The sequence below is a fragment of the Conger conger genome, chromosome 17 (genome assembly GCF_963514075.1).
Source record: "Conger conger chromosome 17, fConCon1.1, whole genome shotgun sequence".
NCBI classification, from domain to species: Eukaryota; Metazoa; Chordata; class Actinopteri; order Anguilliformes; family Congridae; genus Conger; species Conger conger.
The window spans coordinates 21,159,171-21,176,375 of NC_083776.1; positions in this window are offsets into that span (position 1 = coordinate 21,159,171).

Genomic DNA, 17,205 nt, shown 5'->3' on the forward strand with positions numbered 1-17,205 from the left:
TCAATTACAATTAGACAAATTGAAAATAAAAATTATAGAGTAAATAGTCTTACCCAGCCTGCTTTCGCTACACACATATACAGAATATGCACAGTGTGGGAAGTCGAGTGCGATCTTCCCTGATAGGCTTGTCTGCCTGGCTTTTATGCCAAATCATGTGTTTGATCCAGGCGGCAGTGCCATCAATTAGCCTGGTGGGGTTGTCAAATCTAAAATTTAGGCCCCCCTCCTTTGGGGTTTGTCAAGCAAGGGTAAATAGAGAATTAGATGATTTACCCGAGAGGACATTTCACTGTTTCCAGTTTTATCCTGAGTTCCTGAAACTATGGTTTATTACATTCCATACCAAATGGAGTTGATCTCATCTGATTCCTTGATTTTACTGGATCACATCCATACCAAACAGATGATCCTAATGCAATTATGCAATTCATGTTATTACTACAATGGACATAATGCAATACAACAAAGATCACATGGGCAATGTTTACAATATTGTACCGAGTCTATTGACCATCTCAACAACAGTTTTGAAGTTTTCATCCAAGGGAGTAGTCCCTGGGGTAATGACAGCAGTGCCCAAAGGAGGGCACTGTGGTACTGCCCGGAGTCTTTCCCCCTGGAAGTGACCAGGTATGGGGTCATGAGATAGGTCACAAATATTTTAGGCACATTCTTTTCTCATGAGTTTTAATGGCCCTCGTGGCCTAATTGACCTGGAACCACTCATCCACCCATCATATATCCATCCCTTATCTTCTTGGCGTCAATTGTCTGAAACTCCCCAAAAGGTAATACAAACAGCATTGTCCTTTGTCCCTTTTGACACATACCAGAACCCCCAGCTCACAGGCTCCTCACAAATGGCAGCCTTTCTCGAGTCACACTTCTCCTCCCTCCTACAGCTCCCCCCTCTGACCTAGTGGGGGACACTTCGGACCGTCCTCCCGAGGGGTCGTGGAAAATCCGTCAGGTGGTTTCCTTTGGACACCCAGGGTCGTAGGGCTGACTGTGGGGACACCTGGAGAGGGCTGACTGTGAGGATACCTGGAGAGGGTTGAGATCAGGTGTCGTGCAGGTTGGAGTGTGTTCCGTCAGGAGCGCATAAGGTTGTTTTATTGTTTTATTATAATTTCTTACAATTTAAAATCTTTTTTCTTTTTTAAAACACACTCAATAACACAAAATAATAATTTTAACAAAAACAAGCACTACTTTCAAAACAATTCTAAATTAAATGAAACATAATTTTCAACAAAGGTGTGCAAACAGATGATTAAACAAATGAAAACCAAGTCTTTAGAAAAATCATATCAAAACAAAAGGAAAGCAACAAAGTGAGTAAAAAAAAAAAAAAAAAAAAAAAAAACCAAGGCGGGCAAGGATATTTTTAAAAAAAGGGTCCATCTTGCTCGGGTTCAGCAGGTGTTGAGGACCTCTTGCCCCCTCTTGGGGGGGTGGACTATATAACCAGTTCTTTCCAGTGGTCCACCCCCCATTTCTCTCTCGCCAGGGTCTTGTTGATATGAAAGTCCAGGATCTCTGTCTTGGAGAAGGTTTTGTATCCTCCTCCGGAGAGTGATCAGGTCTACAGTTGTTTTTTGGTAGACCTTGATGTTCCTTGTCTCCCACAGGACCTGCTTTACGATGTTAATGATCCTCCACTGAAGCTGGAGCTTGGTGGTCTTGCATCCCCCCGGCGGACCGTAGAGGATGCCCTCAGCCATCAGGGAGGACCTCGGCAGGAACCTGCTCAGGGAGACAGAGGAACAAACAAGGCCCCAGACCAGCCTGGCCACGGAGCACTCCCAGAACAGGTGGTGAATGTGTTCTGAGTCAGTGCATCCGTGGGGGCAGCGTTCAGTCAGGGCTAAGTGCCGGCGATACATAAAAGTTCTTGTGGGGAGACACCTATGGGCTGTCATCCAGGCAATGTCTTTTTGTTTGTTAGTTAGACACTTGTGTGTCACATTTGCCCAGATGACTTGCGGGTCCAGGTCTGCCCCCCCCCCCCTCGAGTGCGTTACAATTTGGCCAGATCTTAGATAAGCCATGATCATTTTGTAGCTCCACGAGGTTAGGCCAGCCCTGGGCAGACCCGTCCTGTAGGCAAAGTCCTTCAGGGCTCGGTAGACATAGGGGGGGTCCCAGCTGTAGGGTATGGTGAGGTCCAGCATACCCAAGCCCATTGCTCTGAGGAAGGGGGTGGCATAGTACCTGGCAAAGGTACCAGAGGCCTTACCCACCTTCCCTACGTTCTGGACAAGGGTGGCCAGACCCTGCACCATAATAATGGTTACAATGTTGGGGACCCCCCGCCCCCCATTCCGGTCCTCCTTGAGGAGGGTGACACATTTCAGTTTTTCCATAGTGCTCCCCCAGACAAAGCGGAAAGCCATCCGGGTGATTAACTTCCCGGTGGCTTTGTCTGGGGGAAACACCCTCCCCACATAGAGCAGAATGGGTAGGACAATTGCCTTCAGGACAAGGATCTTACCCGCCATGGTCAAGGGCCGTGCACTCCAGCTCCTGATTTTATTTTGGACGTGGCGGAGGGCTCCCTCCCAGCTGGTTCTCCCTCCTCCATCAGCCTGGAAGGTCACCCCCGGGAGCTTGATGGTATTCCTACGCACAGGGAAGGAAACGGTCAGCTCTTCACTCCAATGTGGAGACAGAAACATTTCACTCTTGTCCCTGTTGACCAGGGCGCCAGTGGCCACACAGAAGTCGTCCAACACCTTGATGGCACAAGCGATAGAACGACTATCTGTGGCGACGATGGCAATGTCGTCCATGTACGCCATCACCTTTAGCCGTTCCCCCCCGGCTCCAGGTAGTGGGTAGCCCACCACCCCTGGATTGGCCCTGAGGGCCTGGAGGAACGGTTCCAGGTAGATGACATAAAGGAGAGATGCTAGAGGGCACCCCTGCCTAACGCCAGACCTGACATCGACCGGGGCAGAGGGCTGCCGATTGACAACCACTCTGCCCGTTATGTCTGTCAGACAGATTTTTGTCCAGCGCAGGAGGGGGCCAGGAATGCTAATTTTCTCTAGCACTCTCTCCAAGCACACATGACTCACTCGGTCAAATGCCTTCTCTTGATCGAGGCTGAGAAGGCACAAGGGGGACCTCCGCTCCCCGGAGTGGATGATTAGATCCCTCACGAGGAGCAGGTTGTCATTTATGGACCTCCCCTGCACACTGCAGGTCTGGTCCAGTCCGATCACCGATGTTATCAGGCCTTGGAACCTCCCCATCAGCGCCTTCGCCATGATCTTATAATCGACTGAGAGGAGGTTGATCGGCCGCCAGTTACGGAGGTCCTTCAGGTCCCCCTTCTTTGGGACAAGAGCTACTGAGCTCTGTCTCAGTGAGGTGTCTAACCGCCCCTCCCTGTACGCAGCGCTGAACACTTCCGCCACGTCCCCCTTCAGGAGATCCCAGTGAGCCTGGTAAAACTCAGCTGGGATTCCGTCAGGGCCCGGAGCTATGTGCGTGTTCAAGGAGTGCACAGCCCTGGTGAGCTCCTCAATGCTCAACTCCGCTTCCATCTGCTCATCTCCCAGGCGTCTGTCCAGGCAGCCCAGGAAGGTGTCCATGAGAGCCCCGTCTGAGGGCCTCTCGCTGTAAAGGCCCTCGTAGAACTCCCTGGCCACCTCCCGGACCTCCGCCTCTTCAGACACCACCACACCTCTGCTGTTATAGAGAGACAAGATGTTATTCGTCTTGGTCCGTGCCCTGTGGAAGAAGAACTGTGTGCACTTCTCATCCTCCTCGAGGCCCTGGAGTTTGGAGCGGAAGGTCTGTGATTTCGCTGCTAACATCCAGGCCTCGGGACTGGAGGAGGCTTAGTCTTTGGAGGGCAGCATTGTGGCGTTCAACAACTGCCCTCCTTTCCCTCGCCTTCCTCCGCCCGACTGCCCGGAAGTAGCCCCGCACTCGCTCCTTCACCATCTCCCACCACTCCACCAGGGAGTCAAAGAGATGTTTCAGACTCACCCACTCCAGGTATCTTCTCAAGAAGGAGAGACGCACCTGGGGGTCTTGGAGATGGCTGATATTCATCCGCCAGAGCCCCTTACCCACGGTTATCAATTTCTCCCAGACCAGGGACACGGTCACCATGTGGTGGTCCGAGAAGTGCACCGCCTTGGTGGAATAGCTGTGCACCCTCAGGCCTGGGGAGAGCAGAAACATGTCAATTCTGGATGAGCCAGAGGAACTCACAAACGTATGCTGGGGAGGAGAGGCGCCCCCAGTGTCGCAGAGGGAGAAATCTTCGATGAGGGACCGCAGCAGGGTGCCGGAGCGATCCGGTCTTGGTTTGCTGCGGTCCTCATCTCTTAAGACACAGTTGAAATCTCCCCCTACGACGACGGGCATTGTAGTGTGTAATATGGGTAGTAATTTTGTGAAAAGGGAGACTCTCTCGGCCACACTGGTGGGGCCGTACACTTTGACGACCCTGAGTGGGGAACCCCCGACATTGAAATCGGTGACGAGGATTCTCCCACTCTCCACAATATTGTGTGCTGTTATTTTGACAAAGGGGTTCTTCGTCAACGTGCCGACCCCATCAGCTCTGGCGATGTTAGAGCCAGACCAGAGAGAGTCTCCCATTCTCCATTCTCACCCCAGAACGCCATCCAACTCCCGGTATGGAATGCCACATTCCTGGAGCAGGACGATGTCCGAGGGGATTTGGGAAAGAATGGAGAATACTGCTGAGCGTTTGTCTGGGTGTTTAATACTGCGAGTGTTGAGTGTTGTGAAGGTGATTGTATTTGTCATGAATGTTTTTTTTTTTTGTGTGTCTGGTGGACCGGAGTTGTTACTAGTGATTTTATGGCACATTTGGTCTATTGTAGAAATTGTATCTGGGTTATTATGGCACCTACTCACCCCCTGACCATGTGTGCCCATGGGTCTCCCCTCCTGACTGCCTGGGAGGTTCCGTCCTGGAGAGGTGGGGGCAGATGTTCTTGCCCCAGGCTTCCCCCCAGCCCCTGGAGGGCCCTGGGGGACGGATGATGTTAATGACCCTTTTCCAGAGTCTGGAGCGGGGCCTGGCTGGTCCTTAGTGGGTCTGGGGTGAAAAGTGCTGGAGGTGTGGTGACCAGTTTGTCTCGTTTTTGATGGTGGTGGGGTTGGTTTATTTGGGCAAGGTAGGGGATTTGGCCTGGCGGAGATTTGTGAGGTTTCTTTTAAATTCGTTTTAACGGCTCTTTTTGCTAATTTCGTTTGGCGTATTATTGCTGGGTTTGTAGGCTGGGTGGGAAGATTATGAATAACTGTTTTGGGTGAACGCATTCTTTTGCCCTTTTTTGAAGTTGCCTTCTGCCAGGGTGTGATGGTGTCCTCGGAGTCTGTGGTTGAGGAGTCTGACTCCTCCACCGTGACGAGGATGTCGGAGTCAGGTTCCTCCTTTACAATAGTGATTGGGGATAGGGTGATCAGGGGAACTGTGCTGTTAGGGGTTCCAGGATTGGTGCTATTAGGAGGGTCTCGTGCCGTGCACGGTGCTTGGGTGGATGTATTGTCAGGTTGTACGGGGATGGGAGTGAGTGTGTGTTCAATGATCGTTGGTGCAAGAGGGGTAGGGAGCAGGGGCGGGGGGGCAGTCATTGATGGTAGAGGGGGCGTGGTGCTCCGGGCCCTGTTTGCGTACGAGAGGGGGCAATCATGGAAGAGATGCCCCCTCACCCCGCAGAGATTACAGGGCCTCGGATCCCGGCACGCCCTGGTCTCATGCTCACCACCACACGACTTACACTTGACCACTGTGCAGGCTGCGGCCAAGTGACCTAACTCGCCGCAGTTCCTGCACAGCTTGGGCATGCCATGATAAAACACCACGCCCCGGTGTCTCCCCAGCGTAATGGTGCTGGGGATATGACATACCCCCCCAACTGCAGAGGGGTCAGGCTTGAGCTGGACCAGCCATTTCCTGGCCCTGGTCCAGACTCCGTCCTCATCCAGGACCCTCCGAGATCCTGATTTAACAAGCCCATACCTGCCCAGCCACGTACTCACATCGTGGCCCTGCACAGCTTCATTATAAAACTGTACAGTGACCACTTCGTTTTCCGTGTCGGACAGGGGCTCAACCTCAAAATTGCTGAGGGGGGCCTTGTCCTTCCCCTCTCTAAAGAGGTTCCAGAACCTCTCCAGGACATTAGCGTTTTTAAAGCTGATTTCAAAAATGTTGGCGTTTCCTGGAACCTTCACCAGGCAGTTCAGGTCACCAGGCACAAAGCCCATGGCTCGCTGACTGCCCGACTAAATTACAGGCGGGTCATACCTGTCACTCTCCTCTCCTGCCCGCTCACTTTTGGGGCAGCAGCTCCATTTCCTCCACCGGTGGCAGCTGGCCCAGTGGCGCCCTCAATGGCTGCACCACCTGCCCCTTGCTCCACCAGAGGACCCATACTACTGCTGCTGCCCCCTTCTCCACTGGGCAGGAGGGTCATGCGGACGGCGTGATGTCTTCTGACACCTGGCTGGACTCCTGTCACCATCCTCCCTCTCACTCAGGCCGGACCTTTAGCCGTTGGAAGAAAAAGCAGACACAGCGCTCAAAGATGTTGTCCCCAGGGGACCGAAAGCAAACAAAGATCAGCTCCCCTGGTGCAATGGCACCTCCCTTCTTGTAGAAGACGCCAAGCGTTGGATCCAAGCAGGGATGGCAAAGCTGGATCCGGTCGGCGTCGTCTGGGTGAGGGAGGTCCTTGGTCCCCGTCTGCCTGCTCCTCAGCCTCGTCTTCGGGGAGCCTCAGGTGGAGCTGCTGCAGAGCCTGGAAGACCAGAGGGAGAGCGCAGCAAGAATGGCGAAGGCCCAGCGAAGGAAAGCTAGCGGCAGCCCGGAGAGCAACCCTATCCGGGGGATCTCTCCGGGCAGCTCTGGAACTCCCCTCCGGTCCTCGGCAAAAAAGGCGTTCCGCAGCACTCGTGGCTCTTCCTGGCAGGAGACTTCTGGCAGGGGAGACTTCTGGCAGGGGATCCTCCAAGCACTGCATCGGCTTCGGCGTTTGGGGTTCGGCAGGCTGCGGTCAGGCCACTGGTACCTAGCTCCAAGAGTGCTGTCGGTCCGGCCTGGTCCGCCGGCCTGCTGATCCACCAAAGCCGCGTTCAAGCCACTGGTACTTCGGATTCCCAACAGGCCTTCAAAGAGAGAGGGAGACAAGGAGCAAAAGGGAGAGAGAAAGAAAGAGGGACACGCCGCTCAAAATGCCTCAACACCTGCAAACCCAGTGTCCTCTGCTGTTTTAAGAGTAGAGGGCATTGGGTTAATACAGACTGAAGAGAAACCCGAGCGAAGGAGCGCATAAGACGTTGGATGGTGTAATGATGGTCAGGCCATATACCATCTGTTGCACCAAGCCCATTAGATCAGTTACAGCCCGCGCTCTTCATCCGCGGGGTGGACTGAACTTTTACAAGCTTGGTGTGATCATGGGAAAAAGTTTGCAAGATACATTTATGAATGATGTATTTGGGAGTTGTCATGATAACTGCATTACGTTGTACATATGTTTTTGTACCTCTCATGGCAAAATACTTTATGATTTTGGAGAAACTTGATTTGGGTGAATTAAAGGAAAGGAGACAAGCCTAATACATTTGGTGCAGGAGGTAGTTAAAGTACATATATATATTCCCTCTAATTTAGCATAGCATAAGCTCTGCAGGCTAAGTCACACTCGATGGGACTGTCTGATGGAATAATGAATGACTGATGGAGAGAAACGCCTGCGCTTCCGACCAGTTTTCCTTCATGATATTTCTATTAATGAGGTGTTAGAAACCAGTGGCCACCTGATTTGCTACCTATGTTGAGTCGGAGGTTAAACCATCGAGTTGCGACACGGCCATACAGAGATTTCATTATTCTTGTTACAATGCACCATATATGCATTATATATGATTTATATAAAAGATTATAATAAACTATATAACATTACATGATAAGATTTGAGAAAGAAATGGTTACCAAATATGAAACATAACATGCCATGATAATGAAAACGTGACAATAATGGTAATATCAAAGGAAAAAACAAACTCGAAAAAAAAACACTAAACATTGCTTATGACGATAGGTAATAGTCAGCGTCTGCAGTATTTTGGAGTCTGTGACATACACATTTTAAAATGCATGAAATACTTATTATGAATTATGAATTATTATTAAGAACTTCTTCTTCAATACTATAACTGTTTCGCTGCTGGTACTTTGAATCGCGTTCCAGGAAAGAAAGAGTCGTTACTCGAAATTCGAGGGTGTAAGACAAGTTTCAGCTCTTTATTCGTAGTTCCAGGTAGTGTGTACGTTCTCCTGAGCTTTCACCAATCTTACACAATCCTTGCTGGGAATGACAGAGTTTATATCAGTATCTGAAAGGAAGTGCTTCATCCATGGACACTCCTTTAGATATGATAATGTCTATTGACAGGTTTCCTGGTTAGGTGCAGACAAATGGTTGTCGGTACCTAGACCTCAAATCAACGACAGGAAAGGAAATGTAAATAGAGTGGGGGAAAACAGGGTGATTGTGGGGATATGCATTTGAATAGGAGCAGAACTTGCGTGTCAACTTTTTAGCTCAGTTACATCTTGAAAACACCGAAATCTAACATTATTAACAGGAATAATATCAATAGCAAGAAAATTTCACACATTTCCACAACAAATTTTTCCAGAAGGGACCCATAAAGGCCACTAACCATGAGGTGTTATCTTTCCTTATCTCTGATGCTTGTTTACGTAAGTGATCCATGTCTTCAATTAGTCGTTGTAAATTGTCTTTTGGATCTACTATGTCGGAATAGCATTCAGGACCTACAATAGTACATGTTCCCCCCTGTGAGGAGAGGATGAAATCTAATGCCACCCGATTCTGGAGAATCATCAGCCTATGTGACGACAGGGCTAAAGAAACATTCCCTAGTGCCATGGTCGTGTCATTTGCCAATTGCTCAACATACTGGGACACCATTCGAATTTGATCTAGGGCATGCATTACTCCATAGTTGGGTATAAGAGCTCCTAGGGCTCGTGACCAAAATGTTTGCGTGCATGTGAAATCTTTAATACAACCAGAATGGTCATCTTCACCCCCTGAGGAAAGGAGTGAGGTAGGGGATTGACTGGGTAACTCTGTTGGATGCATGGCGGGATATATATATAAGTCCCTGTGAACTGAGCCGGTAATTCAGGCCACACCGTTGTTCCACATAACCAATGTGTTCCTGGTGGAGCTGGAACACGACAAAATTGATTCAATCCTAGTAACAATATCCAGCCATCTTCCTCGTTAACACAGCCATTAGGGGAGTCATGAGATGAACGAGGTGCAGAATTTTGCCGGGTCATCCGATGGCGACGGGTCTCATCGCTATGGTAAATGTTGTACTTGTCTATTGTGTAGATGTTTTGGCATTTTGTTTGTGGGATCCTCCCCATCAGTGAGGAAGTCCCGTACTGCTCTAAGCACCATGTAAAACTGGCTGGGACAATGACATCAGATATATTAAAAGAGGGTATATGAACTTGATTGCAAATCAAGCCTGGAACACAGCATTGAGTAAGAGAAACAGCAGTGAAATTATGACAGGTAGATACATCTATAGCCATAGAGCTCTTGACATTAAGTTTTAAAAGAGCACATGTATCACATTATGAAACTGGGTGTGCCGCCCACGGAATACCAGCACCTACACTCACTGAATGTGGCACACAAACACTTTGATTGGGGAAAGTAAGGAACGTGTATAATCAAACATGGTTTGAAATGTATTAGCCCTAGGGTTAAATGATGGAGGTTGCAGTATTGTAGGGTGAAGTGTGGGAGGTGTCGGTGATGGTGGAGATCCCGGTCCGCTGTATGCAAGAGGCAGACAGGACATATAGCAAACCATTACCCACTGCCAGCACATGATGAGAGGAAGATGGTCCACGAAGATGTTTTCCCCCCAGGCTCCTCTACTGGTAGTGACAGCAGGCACACTAGACCGCAGACACACTTAGGAAGAAACACAGGCAGAGAGATACAGTTAGGTATTCCCCCCATCCCCCTTGGCTCATGTGATACCACCTTAGCTTCCCTTGGATGGCTACGGCTATGCAGCTATGGCAGACAGCCGTTACTTCATAGGGCCCGTGCCGCCGAGGGGCAAAAGCATCCTGCTTCACAAAGACACGTACCATTACCATGTCACCTTCTGAAAATTTAATCTCGGAGGTAGGGTTGAATTGGGCATCATTGCGCATGTCGGCCTGCGGTTTCAGCGCAGCCTGTGCTTGCAGCACTTTCAGCCGCTCCTTTAGCTGCTCTAATACCCCCTGCTGCAGCTGCTCTAATACCCCCTGCTGCTTCGCTAGTACCAGAGGCCCCAGATCTGAGGAGGGAACCTCTGGGTCAATTGGTAGCCTCATGAGCCGCCCCGTCATCAATTCATATGGACGAAGGCCTGTAGCTCTGGATGGGGTAGCACGCAGAATGGTTAGGACCGTGGGCAACGCCTCGGTCCACTTATTCTGGTGTTGCGCTATTTGTTTAGCAATCCCCTCCTTGATGGTGCGATTTACCCGTTCAACCATCCCTGAACTGTGAGGCCTATAGGGCACATGAAATGATTGCTTGATGTGTAGCATTTTGCAAACCTGTTGGGTTACCTGACCGGTGAAATTAGTCCCCTGATTCAATTTGCATTGGCGCTCCCCAGAGCGGGATGATTTGGTTCGCTAACACCCGTGCCACTGTATTCGGGGTGTTATTGCATGTGGGGATCACCTCAACCCATTTAGAAAATGTATCAATGATCACCAGACAATAGCGATACCCCCCTCTTGCAGTGGGGAGCGGACCAATGAAATCTAACTGAAGGGATTCCCACGGCCCTCTCGGTGGATTAGGCCGACACAGGTTTGTATGGCCGGGTCTGCCTTGGTTCACGGAGGCACATATAATGCAAGAGCTGCACCACTGCTCGACATCGGCTTGCATATGTGGCCACCAAAAATGACGTTTAATGAGTTGCAAGGTTGGGAAATCGGGAATCACATAATTGCCGTCTCGCAAAACTATACCCTCCGCGATTATAACCAGCGGGTCCTGCTTTAAGTGTGGCATCAGTTCACCCCCCTCATCCCACAGCTCTTTTTGATACTGCTTTAGGTTGATGGGAGTGACTTGAACCGCACAGACAGCCGGCCCCAGCGGGGTATTCTGCTGCCAGCCCTCACCGCATGTGGCAGCTAACTTGGCTAGGTTGTCAGCCACAGAGTTATGCCGCTCATGCACATTTGGATCCTTCGTAATGTGTGCTCGTATTTTCACAACAGAAAGAGGTGCTTTGCGAGCCTGTATGACGTCCCATATTGCAACGATGGTGTTAAAATGTTTTACCGGAGCCCCGGCGGCTGTAAGAAACTTCCGCAGTTGCCACTGAACCATAAAATCATGCACCACCCCGAACGCATAGCGGCTATCAGTATACACACACAGCGATTCAGGGTGAGCCCTAATGGCTTCTAGCAACCCGACAAGTTCGGCTTCCTGCGTAGACATCCCAGGCGGTAATTTGAATAACAATTGTTGACCATTTTCGGAGCCCCCCTCCGGGACCCAGACTGCACATTCTGTATAAAACCTGCCCTCCTTCCAGAACCTCGAGCCATCAATGTATGCTCGGGTCTGGCCTGGTACTTCACAATCCCTGACTGGGCTTGATGTTTCGGGTCTCGGTTCACAGATATGCGGCTGGCCCTCCACATCCCCAAGAAGATGGGGTAGGATTCTGTTATTTTCAGTTGTTATCTCCCAAGCCTGGATGTCCGTAAGCCACCTCGCTAGCCTATGGGATGATACGCCTTTGATTTGACCCTGCAGCAGCATTCGGACGGGCGTATGCATTGTGTGCACAACAACAGGTTGAAAGCCCACTAGCGGCTCTGTTGTTGCTAACATCCAATGCACCGCAAGAACGTGCTGTGTACATTGGTCAAACCCCTGCTCAACCGGGGACTCCTTCCGGCTATAATATGCAATGGGACGCACTACTCCCCCGTGCTCCTGAGCCAATACACCACTGAGCGTATTTTCATACGCATCGAGCTGAATGTGAAACGGTTTTTCTGGATTGGGTAAACCTAAAGCCGGCGCCGAACATAAGCAAAGTTTCAAATTCGCGAACGCAGCTTCGTGTTCCTCCTTCCAATCCAGAACGTCAGTAGGTTTAGCTTTGCCTTTCAACAGGTCGTATAAGGGAGCAGTAATGCCCGCAAAGTCGGGAATGAAATCCCGAAGGTAGTTCGCTGTTCCCAGCACCTTCTGTAAAGAGTTCAAAGTATACGGTCGGGGCAGCTCAGCAATGCACTTCCGCCTATCCTCCGTCAATGCCTGGTAACTCTGCATTAGCAAATAGCCGAAGTAGTGTACCTCCTTTCGAGCGATCTGCGCTTTCTCTTTATTTAATTTAAATCCTGCTTTGCCCAGGGTCTGTACCACTGTGCTGACTAACTGCAGGTGATCTCGTAATCCCCCTGTAGCTATCAAGATATCATCGACGTAATGGGTAACGTTACCCGTCTTGCACAGTGGCCCCAACACATCAGATACAGCTCTATGAAAAATAGCCGGACTATTATGAAAACCCTGAGGCATCCGCTCCCAGGTATACTGGATTTCATTCACAGTGAAGGCTAATTTCCATTGGTCTTCCCGTTTGACTTTAAGTGACCAAAAACCATTCTTAATGTCTAAAACAGTGAACCAACATGCATCGGTGGGTATCTGGGACATAATAGTCGATGGATTTGCCACAATTGCCGTGGCCCTGGGCAAAACTTGATTTAATTGGCTTAATACGGTACTGTTTTTTGGGGGGGCGGTGGATCCCCCTCAATGCCGACCTCAAAGTCAGCGAGACCATAGTCATGCTCATGATTAGCCCACAAATCTTTATGTTTGTCAAAGAAATGTTGGAGGGGATCTCCTATGGAGAGGGACATAAGGCGGTTTCCGGGCGGGCACCGTTTAGTAACCCTGTCCATTTTTAACTCGACCTGTTTTTCAAAGCAGTGAATTTCCGCAGTACCCTCTCCATTACCTGGCAAAAACCACAAAGGCTCCTCTAGCACTACAATACCCAGATCGAGTTGAACGGGTTGTGTGCGAGTAGCCAACATGAGAGTTTCGGCACGGCACGTCTGTACAGGAACAAGAGGCACCAGTGTCGATTAAAACATTAACTAATCGGCCTCCAATATTAGCCCGTATTTTAATCCGATTCCCACTGGAAACAATGCTCCCAACTGCAAGGGAGGCCACGCACCCCTATAGCGCATCTGAGCTGTTCGTTGCTAAGGCTGCCAAAGCCGCCTGAAGTGCGCTGTAGGGGTTACCATCACTTGTATTTTTCGACCGCTGTACTGCCACATTTTTCTCACCGGACTTCTGGTCCCCAGGCTTCATCACCTGCAAGTCCTGCAGTATGCTCTGCGGGGACTGCCGCGGAAGGCCCAATGCCTCCCGCAACAACCAACAATTATCGAGCCCATGGCCATTCTTATTGCAAAAAGCACATGCCTGCCATGAGCCGGTCCTCGACTCCTGCGGGTTAGCTCCGCCTTTCCCTTCGGCTACCCATTGAGTAGCCGCAATAGCGCGCGGCTTGCCCTGCTTAGCTATTCGGCCTTCTATCTTGGATGCCCATTCCACCAGTGACCGGAAAATGTTTTCTGGCAGATCGGCTCCATTAGCCAAAGCCTGCTGAATGTAATTGCCGGCATTGTTTTTCAGAAGCTGCAATAAAACTTCCTGATCTCGATTAACCCCCTCTACTCCCAAGTACTCCTTAAATGCCACCCACATGCGCTCCGCGTACACCTCAAAAGCCTCTTTCGGTGCCTGTTTGATGTCAAGAATCTTATGCCAAGCTGCATATGTCGGTCCCCGTAGCTGCAATAACGCTGCATTAGGCCGCTCGTACACCTCACGGTCTTCTTCCTCTTCCTCCTTAATCATAATCGTCCCTGTCCTCAACTCCTCAGACAACTGCGATTTTAACTCCTCAGGAATTGTAAGAAGAGCAACTTGCCACACGTCCCGCAACTCTAAATTATACACGGAAGCCTGCAGCATAAGGTTGGCCCAATATGGCTGGAATGGGCCCCTTCTGGGCAGCATACCTACGACCTCCTTATGCCGAGAACATTCGTCGCATGTGAGAGGGCGACTGATGACGGTAACGGTGTCATCCGCATTCGTTATTGTCTTTAAGACAGCGACCTTGACAGCGCTAGGAGTAGCAGTCATACCAATCTTATGGAGCGTTCTCACCGGGCTACGCTGCCAGGGTTTACCCGGCTCATCCGGGCGGTAATATGATCTAGTTACAGTATCCGGGGAAGGTCCAGCCGACCTCCTTAGAGTCGCCGGGCCTTCCTCGACCGAGAAGGTCTGCCTGCGGGGCTTGCTAGGCAGGGATAGCACTTCCTCGTCCTCACTATCGTCCTGTGTGTCACCTCCGCTTGCCTTATGGCCGACACGGGAAGCCCAACTTTACCACAACAGATCTCTAAGGCCTCGGTAATCCCGGCTCCTCGCCAGCTCCTGCTCGAGCCCAGCAATTCGCTTTTGCATGCTACCACTTTGAATTAGCCAGCTATGCTTATCAAAAGCGACAGCCTCCACCTCAGCGGGTCTTTTTTAGTTGACGCGTGCCATCCATAACTCGCTCATTCCCCACAAGTAAACGCTGATCGTTCCGACACAACAAATATACCATTACCGCTGACAATTTGTGGAATTGACGTTTTACTTGGAGCTTATGCCCCTCCGTTTCATACCAATGGAGAAGTTGCGGATTTCTACGGTCTCCGGTCTAACACTTAGGTATATCGACCCGTTCTAAAAATGTGTCTGAATGGGGTAGATTTAACTTTCCCTGAACACTAGAGTAGAAAACACCGCTATACTTTCCACGGCAGCTGTAGGTAGTTTCTTGCACTTAACCCGTGTAGACCTTGGAGGGCGCGTCCTGTTATATGGTTACGGCGGCAGATCACGTCTCCTGGACCTTTCACTGAAACTTCAGATACAGCACCTGGGATCACGTCGGGGTCACCACTTGTAGAACCCGCACAGCTAGACCAATGAGGGAATAGCTGGAGGTGAAGGGACGACAAGTTTTTCCCTGGCTGTTGTGAAGTGAATAAGAGATTTTAATTATCATCCTCCGTCCAAGGACAGAGCACAATTATGTTTAAGAATATACTGGGTCCGTTGCCACGGGTCGGATATGGATTGACCTGCCCCATATCCCGCTTACAGCTGGCCAGAAACGGATCAGTACAATTCTTAATATTCCCCGTTCTCAAACGGGGCGGTATTGTACGCTTAGTGGTTACTATAGTTTTACTCGTTTATCTGACTCCATTTAAAATATAATTTAGAAATTTGGGTTTGTAACTTACGCAGACCTCGGGAGTGATTACACTCGACTCGTACCTGCGCCACCATTACTCAATATATGCTCCCGGGATTAGCATTATTGCTGAAATCTCAGTTTGGTGGAGAACTCAGAGGCTGAGGGTCCAGTCAACACAATACATGCAAACCTGCCATGATAGTTGCGAGCCCAGGTCGGCGTAGCATTGTCTGGGCTCTTTAAAGCTAATTTGACAGGAACCAGCGGTGTAACGCCCATGGGTTCCCTTCGCATCAAATCACAAAAGCCATGCTCAGTCACAGTTTTAGGACTACCACAGGTGTACCGCACTGCCGATCGGTCGGTCTCTAGCCACCATTTCCCCCTGAGTATTCAGTTGTAATTTAGGCTGAAAAGGTACAAGATGAATTAGAGTCATGGAGATCACGCAAGTTACAAACAGAATAGTTTATTTGCAGACAGGTAGGCAGCGTAGAATATCATAGTCAATTACAATTAGACAAATTGAAAATAAAAATTATAGAGTAAATAGTCTTACCCAGCCTGCTTTCGCTACACACATATACAGAATATGCACAGTGTGGGAAGTCGAGTGCGATCTTCCCTGATAGGCTTGTCTGCCTGGCTTTTATGCCAAATCATGTGTTTGATCCAGGTGGCAGTGCCATCAATTAGCCTGGTGGGGTTGTCAAATCTAAAATTTAGGCCCCCCTCCTTTGGGGTTTGTCAAGCAAGGGTAAATAGAGAATTAGATGATTTACCCGAGAGGACATTTCACTGTTTCCAGTTTTACCCTGAGTTCCTGAAACTATGGTTTATTAAACTCCATTTGGTATGGAATGTATCTCATCTGATTCCTTGATTTTACTGGATCACATCCATACCAAACAGATTATCCTAATGTTTTGTTATGGTGCAGTTATCATGAAACCTCCCTCCTGTGTATCCATTTTACATGCAATTCATGTTATTACTACAATGGACATAATGCAATACAACAAGGATCACATGGGCAATGTTTACAATATTTTACCGGGTCTATTGACCATCTCAACAACAGTTTTGAAGTTTTCATCCAAGAGAGGGGGTAATGACAGCAGTGCCCAAAGGAGGGCACTGTGGTACTGCCCGGAGTCTTTTCCCCTGGAAGTGACCAGGTATGGGGTCATGAGATGGGTCACAAATGTTTTAGGCACATTCTTTTCCCATGAGTTGTAATGGCCCTCATTGACCTGGAACCACTCATCCACCCATCATATATCCATCCCTTATCTTCTTGGCATCAATTGTCTGAAACTCCCCAAAAGGTAATACAAACAGCATTGTCCTTTGTCCCTTTTGACACATACCAGAACCCCCAGCTCACAGGCTCCTCACAAATGGCAGCCTTTCTTGAGTCACACTTCACCTCCCTCCTACAGGTGCTCCCCGCTTCCTGTCATTTTCTTGGTCCTTGTCTGGATCACTTGTGTACATTCCAGGAAATTGACATGTATCTGTCCCTTGACATTATGGTTGCTGGGAATGTGACAGAATTCTTTTTCCTGCTGCCAGTAATCTCTGATTTGGTCCAGCTTTATCATGGCTATTTAAAACATTAGTGCAATGTATTTGAACAGTTCCTCTATTCCAATGTCAGTCCATTGTGGTGCCTCGGAGTGGATCCTGAGGTGTAGTGGGGGTTTTTTTCTTTCTTTTTCAGGGTATTGGTGATAGCGCCCCCCCTCAGGGCAAGGGTAGGGAAAAACG